Source organism: Rhinolophus sinicus, linkage group LG05 (genome assembly GCF_036562045.2).
Source record: "Rhinolophus sinicus isolate RSC01 linkage group LG05, ASM3656204v1, whole genome shotgun sequence".
Taxonomy (NCBI): domain Eukaryota; kingdom Metazoa; phylum Chordata; class Mammalia; order Chiroptera; family Rhinolophidae; genus Rhinolophus; species Rhinolophus sinicus.
In genome coordinates, this window is record NC_133755.1 from 128,755,117 (window position 1) to 128,767,690 (window position 12,574).

General features: G+C 38.1%; 1 protein-coding gene across 1 annotated transcript in view; it reads right to left on the bottom strand.

Annotated features, from left to right (window-relative positions):
• Positions 1 to 7,842: 7,842 nt before the first annotated feature.
• The window catches only part of GPR63 (G protein-coupled receptor 63), a 62,929-nt gene continuing 58,197 nt past the window's right edge, over positions 7,843 to 12,574 (bottom strand). The window contains exon 5 of the transcript XR_012496686.1: positions 7,843 to 8,650. The gene's annotated coding sequence lies outside the window, so the exon portion shown is untranslated. The remainder of the gene's footprint in view (positions 8,651 to 12,574) is intronic.

Genomic DNA, 12,574 nt, shown 5'->3' on the forward strand with positions numbered 1-12,574 from the left:
TTCTGCAATCTATCTGTTCCTGCCTTTTAACCACTTTTATTTGTGGGGTTGCCGGTCTTCAGAATTTTAGGAGCTATTTATATATTAGGGGAGTTACACCAGTGTTGTGTATAAGTGGCAAATATTTTTTCCACTGTCAATTGTCTTTTGGCTTTGCCTATAGAGTTTTTTCTTCAATTCAGAAATTATGATCATATTGTCAATTTTAAACTCACACAGCCTTAGATGGGATCACTATTAGCCCCATGTTAGAGAAAAAGGCACTGAGTTACAGGAATATTAAGTAAATTGTCCGAGAACACACAAATCTGGCCACAGATCTGACTTTGAAGATAGTGTAATATCCGTTTTACCACATGGCTCTATAAACACAAGGATAAAAAAATAAGAAAAGCAATTATACCTAACACTTTACCTATATTTTTATTTCACAACAACTCTATGAAGTTGATATTATTATTATCCTCATTTTCAGATGAGAATTTGAGACTTCAAAAGGAAACATTGTTTCAATGAGGATCAAGCCCCTACAGTCCAAGTTCAGAACTGCAGTGCTTCATCTCCAAGCTTTATACTGCTTGTCCTCAAGGAACTTACAGAGCCCAGCAGTAGAGACAGAAAAGCAACCAGCTCCAATAACAGAGGTAAGTTTAAAAATAAAATAGAGAGGGAAGGATCCAAGATGGCAGAGTAGATAAACACTGTACTTGTGTCCTTCTGCAAACACATTAAAATTACAACAAAATTATAGAACAAGTAACCTGGAGAATCATCTGGAATCCAGCTGAACAGAAGTGATATAACTAATAATTTAAAGAAGCCACGTCGAGACTGGTAGGAGGAGTAGAGTCATGGAATAGGCCCCTAACCTCTATTTGCGGTTGAGAATCAGGAAGAATATCTCAACCATGATGGTTCACCCAGTAGGAGCGAGGGACCCTAACCTAACACCACACTTCCTGACCCAGAATGCTGGCTCCGAGAAGAGGAGTCCCCATAACATCTGGTTGTGAAAAACAGTGGGGATTCCGACCATCTGGGTGGGATGGAAGGCTGCGGGAAACCCAAACATTCTCTTAAACGGTCCACATATAGACTCACTTGCTCACAGGCACTCACCTTGGGCTCCAGCGAAGGGACGGGAACTTGGAGGAGGCGTCCGAGGCATACGGGGGTGCAGTCTGAGATGGGTCACTCTTCAGGGTGAGAGCTAGAGGACAGTCATCATTTTCCCTGTGTCAAGTTCTCCTCCCATGCAGCCAGCAGGCAGACGTCATCTTTCTTATACTGAGCCCTCCCACCACATAGCCAAACCTAAATCTGATTGGCCTAGTGAGCTTTGCTGGGATTCTGCCCTAACTCCCCCAACACCTGAGGCACTTTCTCTACAAGCAGCCAACCCCACCTGTGTTACACTCTTTCTTGGAAAACTATGTAAGTCTGCAGGCTCCAGGCGGGCAGCAACTGTCCTGAGTGTGCTCTGAGACTTTTGCTGAGTAACTACGGGTTCAGCAGTGGCATCAACCAGAATTTACATTAACCTGGTAACTGTAACACTTCCCAATCTAGTGACTCGTGAGACTCTGCCTCACCCAACTTCCATGCCACATAGGCTTTATCAGCATCTGAACCCTAAGGCAGCTGGCAGGTGGCAGCAGGACTCAGAGTGTCCTGGCTTTTTGCTGAGCTACCCCAGGCCTGGTACTGGTGGCAGACATCCTTAATTCACAGTGTGGCCTCTCCCATGAGCCTCCACGTGTAGCACAGGAAGCAAACAACTGCAGATAGCTTTGTAGCTCCTACCTAGTAGCTTCTGGCTCATCACAGGCAGTGGGTGATCTAGGCCTACACCTGAGCCCCTACCAAGAGGCCCCAGAACCAAAATACTTGGAGGTTGACTTCAGACCACAGCAGAGCACCATCCAATTAGTCCCACAGCGGCATACACAAAGGACAGTTTCAATAGGACCAGAGTCCTCTGGGGCAAATCCCACACCGTGGGGTAAGCCCGCCACACAGCAGCCCACAAGCTGTGGATATGGCCAAACCCCACAGCTAATCAGATTGAGGGTTAATTCCACCTACTGATGTGCCAATAGCAATCAAGTTTCAACTAAAACAAGAGGGTACACACAACCCACACAAAGGACACTCCTGGAGCACCCAGAGAAGGTGACCAGGGAGACTGTGCCACTGGACCCACAGGGTATGTACTACATAAGTCCACCCAGTCAAGACTGGGAACCATAGAAGATCTCTACCTAATACACAGAAACAAACACAGAAAGGCAGCCAAAATGAGGAAACAAAGAAATACTTCCCAAGGGAAATAATAGGAGAAATTACAGAAAAAGAACTAAACCAAATGGAGGCAAGCAATCTACCAGATACAGAGCTCAAAACAATGGTTATAAGGATGTTCAAGAGAACTTGAACATCCTTAGTGAGAATTTGAACAGAGAGCTAGTGAGCATAAAAAAGGACATAGAAACCACACAAAGAAACAAGTCAGAAGTGAAGAACATAATAACTGACATGAAGAATTCATTAGAAGGAATCACCAGCAGACTAGATGAAGCAGAGGAACGAATCAGAGATTTGGAAGGCCAGGTAACAGGAAACAACCAATCGGAACAGCAAAACAAACAAACAAACAAAAATCAAAGAAAAAGTGAGGCTAGTTTAAGCGACTTCTGGGACATCAAGCGTAACAACATTCACATCATAGGGGTGCCAGAAGGAGAAGACAGAAAGCAAGGCATTGAGAATCTATTTGAAGAAATAATGACTGAAAACTTTCCTAACCTGACAAAGGAAATAGACATACAAGTCCAAAAAGCAACATGCAATTTGTGTGATCACTTTAACTAAACAGGATGAACCCAAACAAGCCCACACCAAGACACATCATAATGAAAATGGAAAAAGTTGAGACAAAGAGAAAATCCTAAAAGAGGCAAGAAAAAGGAAACTAGTATCTTATAAGGGAGCTCTCATAAGATTGTCGGCTGATTTCTCAACATAAACTTTGCACACCAGAGGGAATTGGCACACAATAGTCAATGTGATGAAAACCAAGGACCTACAACCAAGGGTACCCTACCCAGCAAAGCTATCATTTAAAATTGAAGGACAGATAAAGAGTTTCCTCTTTATCTGAGTGGACAGACAAGAAAAAGCCAAAAGAGTTCTTACCACCAAACCAGTATTACAAGGAATGTTAGAAGGAATTATTTAAGATGGGGGGAAAAATCAAAATTATGAATAATAAAATGGCAATAGCCACATATCTATCAACAATTACTTTCAATGTAAATGGATTAAATGTTACAATCAGAAGACATAGGAAGGCTGAATGGATAAGAAAACAAAACCCTTACATATGCTGCCTACAAGAGACTCACTTTAGATCAAAAGACACGCACATACACACAGAAAATAAAGGGATGGAAAAAGATATTTCATGAAACTTGAAACAAACAAAAAAAGCTGGGGTAGCAATGTCCATACCAGAAAAAATAAACTTTAAAACAAAGGCTACAAGTAGAGACAATGAAAGACCCAGTAATCCCACTTCAGGGTATTTATTTGAAGAAGCCCAAAACACTACTTTGAGTGAATGTATAGATGCATATTTTCATTGCCTTGTTCACAATGGCTAAAATGTGGGGGCACCCTGGGTGTCTGTCGATGAAAATATGGATAAAAAGTAGGTGGTACACATATACAACAGCATATTGCTGGGCCATGGAAGGAAATGGGTTGTTGCTATCTGTGGTTGCATGGATGGATCTAGAAGGTATTGTGGACTGTCAGACAGAAAAACAGATGCAATGTGATTTTGTTTATATGTGGAAACTAAAGAACAAAATCAACAACCAAAACAGAAACAAACTCACAGATACAGAGAATATTTTTATGGTTGTCAGATGGGAGGGGTTAGAGGTGTGGGTGAAAAAAGGGGCAGGGATTAAGAAGTACAAATTGGTTGTTACAAATTAGTTATGGGGTTGTAAAGTAAAGCATAGGGAATATAGTCAATGATATGGTAATAACTATGTATAATGCAAGGTGGGTATTAGCCTAGTCAGGGGGGCCACTTCTTAAATTATATAAATATCTAACCACCATGTCGTAGACCTGAAATTAATATAAAATAATATTAAATGTCAACTGTAATTGAGAATTTTTAAAAGGTGGTAAAAGGTTAAAGGGAAATAAGAGGTCCAAATTTCTAGTATAAAACAAGTAAGTCACTGGGATGTAATATACAGCAGAGGGAGTATAGTCAATAATACGATAGCATGGTACGGTGTCAGATGATTGTTGGACTTATCATTGCTCTTACTTCTTTAGGTATGTAAATGTTGAATAACCATAGTGCACCAGTGAAACTAATATAATATTTCATGTTAGCCATATTTTTAATAAAAATATTTAAAAAATAAAATAAAGCTGTGTACAGGTACAGTTGCTATCACTCCATTTATTTAAAATATTAACTTGTGTCTCATTTGATTTAGAGGTAATGACAAACTATCAGCCCCGTGTGCAAGCAGCTAGGCAGTTTCACCACATGCTGTCACTATACCCAGCGACACAATCATGGCTCCTAGCTATGCATTTAATGAAACACAAATTGCCATCCTCCAGTTTCTTGTCAGGGAATATTACCTTAAACTCACAATATTCACGAGCTCTATGCAGAGGAGTGCTCTTGTGGAGGACTTCCTGGAGGGTGAGTACTCTATCGATCCCCCTAATTCCACTCAGTAAGAGCTAGTCCAGAAGAAGCAGGACTGACAGAGAGCAAAGTACCTGTCCTGCTTTATACTACTTCCTCCTGGGCAACTGGTCTCACTGAACTTTGATCTTAAATGATGCTCTCGACCTATAGTGAGAAGACTAGAAATTCAAGAAAACTGTGTTTTCTGTCAAGGTGATATTAAGGATGCCATTACACATGACCCCCAGTGTCTTCTCTTTGATAGAAAACTAAAAGTGATTGCTGGTCTCAGTGACAGGAATAGTTTCAGTCCTACTGAGATTGAATTTTGCTTACCTTGTAGATCCTGACACTCTTATAAATGATCGCATTTCCCTCTTTGAATTGGCTATAAGGAAGTTCAGATTAGAATCTGTGGCACAAACATGCAATTTGTATGATCACTTTGTTCACAACTCTATCTTGCTAATTTATCCTTATTTTCCTTGTACTTCCTTAAATTAATTGATCTTATCACATTGTGTGTTTTGTTTTGTCACCTACATTAATTTTAAATAAGACAGTGCGTAAATATATATTCACTCTAAGTACTTTATCCTCATTTTAATTTTTTTAAACATTGTTAAAACACCATGATTGGAATTCTACTAAATCTAAATTGTGACCCAAATTAAATGAGTAAGTAAAGAAAGATTTCTCGTTCTTCTCACTTTGTGCTGACCTATAAAATTTCTGTACCAGAATTTCACTCATTCTTCTACCTTTATTTTGACCTATAAAACCTCACCAGAAATTTTGATCATCTGTTTCTCTGGTAAGAGAAAGGTCAAGGCACATCATAATTCTTTCCAGATTATGGTCATTTTCTGGCACGCTAATCACTACATGATTAAATCAAGCTTATGTTACTAAAAAAGAGTTTTCTGTTCATAACTGCTTTGAAGCTAACAGACATGAAACCTTTAAATTAAAGTAGAAATCGGTGCTCAAAATATAATCTTCCTAGAAATAGACAGGCCTCTATATACTACAATGAAGTCATCCAAAGAGGAAACTAAAAGTACCTAGGACATCTTTTTAAAATATTACTTGTTACAGAAAAAATATATATAATTATATCAAGAAGAATTCAAATGTAACCTAGAGTACACACTTAACAGCTCATTTCCATTCACCTTCAGAGAATTATAAATACAGGACTATTAGTACGACTGAGACTCTCCCTCTGTTCTCAAACTTCTCTCTGTATCACTCCACCCATGGAAGGCTACCAGCGTATTCCATCAGTAACAACTCTATTTCAAACAATAAAACCTTAGCTCATCGGGATTTTAAAAAAAATCAAAACTAAGAAACCATAAATATGTTTATATCTATCCAAAGAAAAAGTAAAGGGTTTTCTTTTGTATTGCTTTGTTTGTCTGTTTATTCATTTGTATCTTTTTTTGTTTGTTTCTATTTTCATTTTCAATGACTTCATGAACAACTCAGGGTTTACTCTCCCCAAGCCTTGGATCATTGTATACTTAGACAAGCTGAGTCTAGTTATCTCAGGAAAAATCATGCTTTAGACTTTTGCAATATTTCTAAGCTCATAAAATTACCAGTGTTCCTACAGTCTAAAACGACTATACCCAGAGGAGCTAATTTTCATCTGTGCTTTGAACTTACACAGAAACCATAGCTGCCTTTGTCTATCTGACTTATAGGTTAATTTACTACAGCGTGTTCTGTTTGGTTCTCTTTGGTGTTACATAGTTGATAAAACTGCTTGGAAATATTATTGTGACTACCTGTGTCATGCCCTTATTATATTGTTTGATTTGGTTCATATCATCCATCATTCTCTCTCTCTCTCTCTCTCTCTCTCTCTCTCTCTCTCTCTCTCTCTCTTTCTCTCTCTGAAATTAGTTTTGTTATTGTCAAGAATGAATTGTTCCTTAGGGAAACCAGGAAAAGTCTCCTGATTGTATGTCACCTTGAGCATAAGTGTGCTACATAATTTTAGATTTCCCTCAGTTTAAAATCAGTTTTCTCTTCTTCCATATCTTTGAAGGGGGGTGGGGAGAATTCATCATTATAAAATCATTTACTACTCACATTCATCTAGAGCATATCTACTAACAAGATATTAAACCAGCAATAATTAATATTTAATAGCTATATTAAAAATAAAATGTATACCTTCACTGATGACAAATAAATTAATATACCTAAGAGTTAAAATTTTCATTTCAAAGACAGTACTTATTTGTTGGGTTAGGGTTAAAATCTTAGATCTTCCTGGTTTTCATCTAATTTCTGGTTCCCTCATAAAACCATTACTTTATTATTTGCAGCTGAGAAGTCTCGCTAGAGCTATTTCCCAGGTGTGGTTTCTTGCAAAGGGCACAGAGAAAAAAAATTACAGTTATTACAATAAGCAAAAGAAAGGATGACCTGCTTAAGAAAAAAAAAAAAAAGAAAAGAAAAGAAATAAAAACAAACCATATTTCAAAATGGCATACTGGACAACGTAAGGCTTTGAAGTTTACATATCTTCACATTAACTAAGGCACTTCATCAAACACGTTTTCTTCTGAGCATCCAAATTTGGAAACATACTTAGAGTCAAAGAGGAAACAGTTCCAGGGTCACACTTTATAGTTAAAGAAAATAATTTGAATAAAACTCTGTGAGAAACATTTAAACAGATCAAAATGCAACAAGATACAGTTGTGGTGTGCAATTACTGAAAAGAATGAATTATATCCCTGTAGACTGACCTATGAAAACAGCTATGATCTATTAATCAAAAGAACAAATATATTGCACAATAATGTATACAGAATAACTCTATTTTTTAAATGAATAAATAATCAAACAAAACTAAACATGATAAAAGGTTATAAATTTCTACAAGCATACAGGAAAATGTGTAAGTGCACATAACCAACGGTTAATATTGGTTACTTCGGGCAGGTATAATTAGAAAAAAGAAAGAAGAGATTAAAGTTTACTTCCATAATTCTGTACAACTTTGACTATAAAAATGAATGCTTATTATCTTATAATTAAACAAAACAAAAATGTAAGGGAAAATAAAGACAAACTATATACCAAGAAAGACACATGTATCATATATATAGGACAGATTTTATTTTTTCCAGTTCAACTTAATAAGTATTAGTTGAGTGCTAGGGTCTGAACATATAGCTTATATATGGTGAATTTGGCTACAAATAGTAGGAAATCCCACTCAAACGGGCTTAAATAAGAACATTTATTGGCACACACACCAGAAGTCCAGCAGTGACATGGGTTTCAGGAATGATAGAATCCGTGGACTCCACCTCCATTTCACTGAGATTCTCTTGGCTTTCCCCTCCTCTGTGCTTTGACTTCATCTTCAGTCTGATAGAAGAATCAGACTTATTTCCAACTATCACATGTCGAGAAGAGAGAATTGCTTTTTGGAAGCATCCCCAGGAGATGAAGTAAATGCTCCCATTGTATTTTTCCTTGTGCATCGTTGGCCAAAATTGCATCACATTCCCAATCTTGAAAACTTCATTGGCAAAGGAAATGGGTATTAGATCAATCAGGGCATCTCTTAGAGTGGAATGTGAGCACAATCTCCTGAGAAACATGGGCGAAGTTGGGGAGGGGACCAGGTTAGATATCTGAACAGGGTTCCTTTGGCAAAGAGAAAGAGGATGCGGTGACTATGGTCAAATACCAGTGAACACCAGTGACACAATCCTTACCCTAATGGAGCTGACACTGCTGCGGAAGGTAAGCATTCGACAAGCAGCTATGCTTGGGAAGAGCATCACAGAAAAGGAAGTATACAGTGCTATGCTCTGGGAACACTAGCAAAGAAGATATCTGTTGACAAGTGGGAGTGGGGAGGTTTACAGAAGACCACTCAGGAATGCTTATGACCTGAAGAGAGGAGAGAGAAACAGAACTTGTGATGACAGGAAGGTCAGCAAGTGTGATCGGTTTAAATAACTGAAAGCAGTGCAGATGGCCAGAGCCTAGAGAAACTGAGGCAAAGGTTATGTCTTCTGTGTATCAGAAAAACTTACAAATTATTAAGACAAAGACAAATGCCCAGAGAGAAAAATGGGCAAAGTAGTTCACAGAGAGAGAAACAGAAAACGCAAATGAAGATATGAAATATTGTTTGGTGCACTAACAATCAAAGAAATACATTTTGAAATAAATACATTCCATTTTCCATTCATGAAAAAAAATTGAAATTAATTATAGAGTCAAATCTTAAGTTAGAACAAGGATAGTTGATAGAATGAATATAAATTCATACAACTTTTCTGGAAGGCAATTTGGCAATAAGTCCCCCTCAACTTTAAAGATAGCTGCCTTCTGAACCTTGTAATTTCACTCCTAGAATTTATCTAAAACAAAAATACAAAAGTGGGTAAACATGTTTAGGGATATTCATCACAGCATTACATGAAAAAAACAAAAAAGTTAAAAAACAAATTAAGTGTTCAATGAACAATACAGGTTAAATAAATGTTGGCATATTGCTTTGATAGACTATAAAGTCATTTTTAAGTATACTGTAAGTAATGGTGAATGACTGTTATTAAATGCGAAACAAAGTACAATGGTATTACAATATGATTTGTTTCATATAGCAATAATGTACATGTACAAAAGAGACTGAAAAAATATATATGTGTTGTCAGTGTGTATTTCTTAATTTTTTGTTTTAAATCATCTTTCAGATTTTCTATAATAAACAAGTCTTTGTTTTATAATAAAAAGGGAGAGATTTTTGTAAAGAAAATCCAAGTAAAACTTTCCTTGGAGGCACCTAACACAGTGAGCAAGGCAAAACTATTACTTCCCCTTATTTTCCATATATTAATTCACAGCTTCTTGTTAATAGAGAGAGGGCTCGGAGATGGTGAATTCAAATTATCACGGTGATGGAAGTAGATACTATCTGTCATATAATAAAGGAGTAAGATATCTGTGTCCTGTAACTTTTCTTCTGAAGTAAATACTTACTTTATAATTCAGTTGGTGAGAAGTGAGACAGAACTGAGACAGAATTGGTCCTATTGCAGCACTTATTGAAAAGACAGACAGACAAGCTCTTGTGAGGAATACAAGTTTATCCTCATTATTATGAATTCTCACTACCATTAATGAGCTTTGTACATCAGATGCCTTACAGACATTATTATATTTCCAAATCTCTCAGGAACAATGAAGGATAGGTTTTCTTTCCCTTCCTTCTCATACGAGAAAACAAAGCCTCAGACGTCAAACAACTGGCCAAATCAAGACATGAACCCAGAACTGGTGCAGTCCTAAAGCTCGTGTCCCTTCCTCTACGCTAATCTGCCTTCCCACTGGACACTTATTTACATCAACAGCCCATATTATTAACATTGTCCAGTAGCTGTATTTCCATATTCAGTAATTAATTCAGTATTTATTAAGGGACAACACATCCAAGTGACTACCTAAGGGTATTGGATATAAAAAAAGGTTGCATGCCTTCTTGGTTCACCCAATCCAAGATGAGGACTATGGGAAGAAGCGAACAGGTGACTAGAACCAGAACCAGAGAGTGTTATGAGAGAGGTGGTCAGGGTGATACGGAAACCCCAGTGAGGGGCCTCTAACTCACGATGGCATTGAAAGGGAAGGGGAAGTTTGTGGGAGCCATGGGTACCTCATTCTCATCTCAACAGATGAATCAGAATTGACCATGTGAATATATGGAGTGAACACGTACACATCAGAGGAAAGAGCTTGAGCAAAGCACGTGTTCGTGCAGCAGCTGGAGTACGAAATGCAAGTTAAGTGGTAAAGGGATATGGATCCAGAGAGGAAGAAAAGAGCCAGATCACATGCTGTGCTCAAGAGCTTGAACTTCTTCCTAAAGATCAAGGGGATCCAAATATTATGGATCATATACTTCCCCCCAAGAAAGTTTCATGCCAATAAACATGTATTAATTATTACACTTATATACATGTACTACTGTTGTAATATTATTTGTCAGATTACATTTCCATTTAAGGTTGATCATTTAGGGCACAGGTGGGATTACAGGAGGCCAGGCTAAAGCCTGTTACAGAAATCAAAGTGAGAAGAAAAGACTGAGGGACTAGTCTACCATAGGTGGGAATGGAAAGAAGGGGAAGAGCTTAAGGTATTTTACGGAAATAGAAGTGACAGAGCTTGGGGAGCAACTGGATAATGGGAAGATGATGACAAAGTGTCAAGGATAAAACACAGGTTTTTTAGTCTATTAAAAGGATGAATGATAGCACCATACCAAAAAATGGGGAACGCGGGAAAAAAGCAGGTGTGAGCTGGAGTTAGAGTTGGGGTGGGATGTGAAATAAGCATGAGGTTTTTGGGGGTTTTTTATTGTTGTTTTTTATTTAAAAGTAGTTTGGGGATATCCAAATGAAGATACTGTGAAGTAAGTCATATTGCTCCAGTGCTCGGGACTGAGATTTGGGCTAGAAATATACTCGTATATGTATCAGGGCATTATAAGCATACTAGTGAGAGCTGAAACTAAGGGCCTAATGAGATTACAAAATAAGAAGGTATAAGACGATGTCTTAGTCCATTCAGGCTGCTATAACAAAATACCACAGACTGCATAGCTTATAAACAACAAAAATTTATTTCTCACAGTTCTGGAGGCTGGAAGTCCAAGATTAGGGTGCCATTATGGTTGGGTGAGGGCTGTCTTCCAGGCTGCAGACTTATCCTTGTATCCTCACATGGAGGAAAAGGCTTCAGAGCCCTGTGGGTTCTCTCTCTAAGAACACGAATTCCATTCAGGAGGGCCCACCCTCGTGACCTAATCATTTCCCAAAGGTCTCATATTCTTAATACCATCACCTTTAGAGGTTAGGATTTCAACATAGGAATTTGGGGTTGGCGGGGAACACAAACATTCAGATCATAGCAGAAAAGAACAAAGGAAGTGACACAAGGCAAAGTAGGCAGAATGGCCCCGTTAAACCTATCCATGGCCGAATGCCCAGAACCTGTGAATGGGCTACCTTACATGGCCAAACGGCATTGCAGTTGTGATTAAGCTAAGAATTTGAGTTGGGGAGATCATCTTGGATTATGTGGGTGGGCCCAATGTAATCACAAGGATCTTTAAAGGTGAAAGAGGGAGGCAGAGGGTCAGAGTCACAGAAAGATTTGAAGATGCTACACTGCTAGCTTTGAAGATGGAGGAAACAGCCTCAAGCCAAGGTGGCCTCAAGATGTGGAAAAGGAAAGGAAATACATTCTCTTCCAGAAGAAATGCAGCTTTGCTGACACCTTTATTTTAGCCCAGTGAGACCCATTTTGGAGTTCTGACCTCCAGAATTGTAAGCCAACATATTTGTGCTGTTTAAAGCCTCTAAGTTAGTTGTAAATGGCAGTAATAAAACAGTAGTAATAAAAAACTAGTACACTGGAGTAATCAAGATTTAGGATCTGAACTGAAGATGAGACATCCAGAAACAGGATGAGAAGTGTCAGGGAGGCTGTTAGAAATTGAAGAGAAAGTGGTGTCCCAGAAGGGAAGGAAGGAAAGAGCAAAACTTCAAGAAGGAAAAGTGGTGAACAATACCAAATGCTGAAGATAGCTCAAGCTAAAACAGGACTGAAAAGTGTCCATTGTATTTAGTAACAAAAGAAATAATTGGCAATTTTAGTTTGGGAAGTTTCAGTGGGGTGATTGCAGTGGAAACCGGATATAGGTAAGTTGAGAAACGATTTAGGAGTGAGAGTATGTATGAAAAGTTTAAATTAGTCTGTCTAGAAACTTGTCTGTGATGGGAAGGGGGAAGAATAATCATTACA